Genomic DNA, 3,906 nt, shown 5'->3' on the forward strand with positions numbered 1-3,906 from the left:
ACCCACTCACTAGTCAGAACATGACAAACACTTCATGTTTTTTGAAATTTTTACACTTTTCCCAGTCATTTTTCCTTAACAAAATAAATATCTTCATAGAAAAATGTATTTCTTAGTTTCTGCATGTTCTAATGAGTGATATTGTTTCAAATCATGAAACAGGTTTGTGTTGCCTTTGATGCGTACTTCAGCACAGTATGCAGTGTAGGTTGCAATATTAATAATATTCCTTTTTTTTGTCTCCTAGAAATGCACATTTGACTAGCTTGAGTTGACAGTAGTAGTAGTAGTAGTAGTAGTAGCTTAAATCTAAATACATTTAGTATAATTGCACAAACGCTATAGCTTAATCATAAAAAATACTGTAATTATATTCCATTACTCCTTCAATACATTTAATACATGTCTATATCAATCATATAATAAAATTCGATATGAATATCCCACATTTCTGTCACAATAGCATGGTGCAATTAGTAAATCCATGGTAAATGATGGCGATTTGTAGATTGAAAAGCCTTCTAACTGTATCGTTGCGCACAGTGTTTGTCCTGTTTGTCAGCGCAGTTTTAAACTTGTTTAAATCATCCAAGTCATTTGTGTTCTTGGCTGCATTTAGGTGCTTCACACTGGATTGTTGTTTTTGTCCTTTGTTTCAGCGTTCACTCTTGTCAATTGAGAATTTTTGTCTTTAAGAGAAATAAAACTCAATGTATTGAATGGCCATAATTAATTTACTTTGAGCTAATAGTGCTGGTTTATGACCAGTGAATTCCTTTTTTCTGTTAGACTGATGGCACACATTTCAGCAGTCTCAATCTTTTTTTCCCTCCCAGAATGCACTGAGCTTGAAGAGATTGAACTGAATTGTCTTCAGCTTTAATTTAGCAGTGCAATGTGTCTTTGTAAAAAGTGATTACTTGGATGATGTTCATTGCTTCTGTCATCGGCTTTTATTTTATTTTATTTTATTTATTTTTACATCTGTGGGTAAATTTGATTCTGATAACATAAAGTAACATGCTAAATGATAAATGCATACTGCTCTTTAAAGTGTAATTTATTAGTTTTTATAATTAAGTTAAACCAATGTAATGTAGCCTTCAAGCAATAATTAAATGGCTAGAATAGTATTCACTGCATGGTTATTAGCTTAAAATAATTTAATAAGGTCATATTGATTGGTTTGACTGAGAAAGTTCTAATAAGTTCTACCTTTTGTTTATATTGTAGAGGACTTTTTCAATCGAAGTTACCTACCTACTTTTTCTGTCTACTACAGATATTGTAGAATTTTTATTTTTATTTTTTTTTTGGTATCAGCGTGTTACCCAGATACCAGTACTTTTGACATCCCTACTTGTGCATATAGTCCACTTTAGTTTTTTATTAAGTATAATTAAATTCTTAAAATATAGGCGTTATGGTGTGCATAGAATAGATCAGAGGTGCTCGGTGCTGCTGGAGATCTGCCCTCCTGCAGTCTTGAGCTGCGGCTGTAATTAAACGTGCACCCGAAGGAGCTAATCAGGGTCTTTGGTTCACTTACAAATTACAGTCAGGTGTGTTAGACAGATCTCTGCTAGAAGAAAAATGATAAATAGAATGCATGAATGACTGGATGGCTAGTCGGTCTCCGACAGCCCTGCAGTTGTTTTATAGTCTACAATTGACAGGCAGATCTGCTTGTTTGTGTCTTTGTCACTGCAGGCACTCGGCCAAAGCACACGGTCAGTTTAGACTTGTTTCCAATCGATTAGTTGTGCATTATAAATGGGATATGCATATGTCTGGCCTTTTTTATATATATATATATATATATATATATATATATATACACAAGGAATGAAGACATTTCTGTGTAACCATCTAACTCTGAGCGGTTCAGATTGATGGATTTTATGTCGACTGTTTGTTCTGGCTGCTATATCCAGCCATAAATCATGCTAGCTGTCTCTTTAGCTGTCTTTATTGTATTAACAAGCTACGTCTAATGGCAATATAATAGTTTCATACGCTGTCTTTATTGGTAAAGACTAGGATTTGGGTACGGAAAACCACAGCTCGCATTAAACGTGCGTGCATGTTTGTTTATTTTTTCCACCCAAAGGCAATGGCTTTACAAGGTTATAGCAGCTCTTTTTGTCTGTGTGAGGAAAAATATGAGAAATCCTTTTCACCATGATGCCGCACGCGTGTGTGTTCGAGCCCACACGTCTCCTACACATTCAGAATCCTAGTATCGTTGCGCACAGTGTTTGTCCTGTTTGTCAGCGCAGTTTTAAACTTGTTTAAATCATCCAAGTCATTTGTGTTCTTGGCTGCATTTAGGTGCTTCACACTGGATTGTTGTTTTTGTCCTTTGTTTCAGCGTTCACTCTTGTCAATTGAGAATTTTTGTCTTTAAGAGAAATAAAACTCAATGTATTGAATGGCCATAATTAATTTACTTTGAGCTAATAGTGCTGGTTTATGACCAGTGAATTCCTTTTTTCTGTTAGACTGATGGCACACATTTCAGCAGTCTCAATCTTTTTTTCCCTCCCAGAATGCACTGAGCTTGAAGAGATTGAACTGAATTGTCTTCAGCTTTAATTTAGCAGTGCAATGTGTCTTTGTAAAAAGTGATTACTTGGATGATGTTCATTGCTTCTGTCATCGGCTTTTATTTTATTTTATTTTATTTATTTTTACATCTGTGGGTAAATTTGATTCTGATAACATAAAGTAACATGCTAAATGATAAATGCATACTGCTCTTTAAAGTGTAATTTATTAGTTTTTATAATTAAGTTAAACCAATGTAATGTAGCCTTCAAGCAATAATTAAATGGCTAGAATAGTATTCACTGCATGGTTATTAGCTTAAAATAATTTAATAAGGTCATATTGATTGGTTTGACTGAGAAAGTTCTAATAAGTTCTACCTTTTGTTTATATTGTAGAGGACTTTTTCAATCGAAGTTACCTACCTACTTTTTCTGTCTACTACAGATATTGTAGAATTTTTATTTTTATTTTTTTTTTGGTATCAGCGTGTTACACAGATACCAGTACTTTTGACATCCCTACTTGTGCATATAGTCCACTTTAGTTTTTTATTAAGTATAATTAAATTCTTAAAATATAGGCGTTATGGTGTGCATAGAATAGATCAGAGGTGCTCGGTGCTGCTGGAGATCTGCCCTCCTGCAGTCTTGAGCTGCGGCTGTAATTAAACGTGCACCCGAAGGAGCTAATCAGGGTCTTTGGTTCACTTACAAATTACAGTCAGGTGTGTTAGACAGATCTCTGCTAGAAGAAAAATGATAAATAGAATGCATGAATGACTGGATGGCTAGTCGGTCTCCGACAGCCCTGCAGTTGTTTTATAGTCTACAATTGACAGGCAGATCTGCTTGTTTGTGTCTTTGTCACTGCAGGCACTCGGCCAAAGCACACGGTCAGTTTAGACTTGTTTCCAATCGATTAGTTGTGCATTATAAATGGGATATGCATATGTCTGGCCTTTTTTATATATATATATATATATATATATATATATATAGCGCGGCTGTCTGTGTGCAACACGCACCTCCTGCTATTTTTCTATTTGCAAGTTTGCCTTCCTGATGATGCCCTGTAGCAGCACCGACGGCCGGCCGCATCCCGAGTGCCTTGATACTGCTGCGCCAGTTTGGAGGTAATGGATTGTGGAAATGCACAGTGAACTGCTTGATCCACTTATGAAACTACTTGAAGCAAGCAACTTTCTTTCTTTCCTTCCTTCCTTCCTTCCTTCCTACCCACCCACCTTCCTTCCTTCCTTCCTTCCTTCCTTCTCTTCCTCTTTCTCCAGCCTTGTTTGGAGGTAATGGATTGTGGAAATGCACAGTGAACTGCTTGATCCACTTGTGAAACTACTTT

At 35.8% G+C, this 3,906-nt stretch overlaps 1 protein-coding gene across 4 annotated transcripts in view; it reads left to right on the forward strand.

Moving 5' to 3' along the window:
* The window catches only part of LOC107746285 (B-cell CLL/lymphoma 9 protein-like), a 130,484-nt gene that overhangs the window by 101,062 nt on the left and 25,516 nt on the right, over positions 1–3,906 (forward strand). The window contains exon 4 of one of the 4 annotated variants that reach the window (XM_016560428.1): positions 3,626–3,682. The exons of the other annotated variants lie outside the window; for them this stretch is intronic. The gene's annotated coding sequence lies outside the window, so the exon portion shown is untranslated. The remainder of the gene's footprint in view (positions 1–3,625; positions 3,683–3,906) is intronic. 4 annotated transcript variants of the gene reach the window in all.

This window comes from Sinocyclocheilus rhinocerous, unplaced genomic scaffold (assembly GCF_001515625.1).
Source record: "Sinocyclocheilus rhinocerous isolate Xijiao unplaced genomic scaffold, SAMN03320098_v1.1 scaffold798, whole genome shotgun sequence".
NCBI lineage: Eukaryota > Metazoa > Chordata > Actinopteri > Cypriniformes > Cyprinidae > Sinocyclocheilus > Sinocyclocheilus rhinocerous.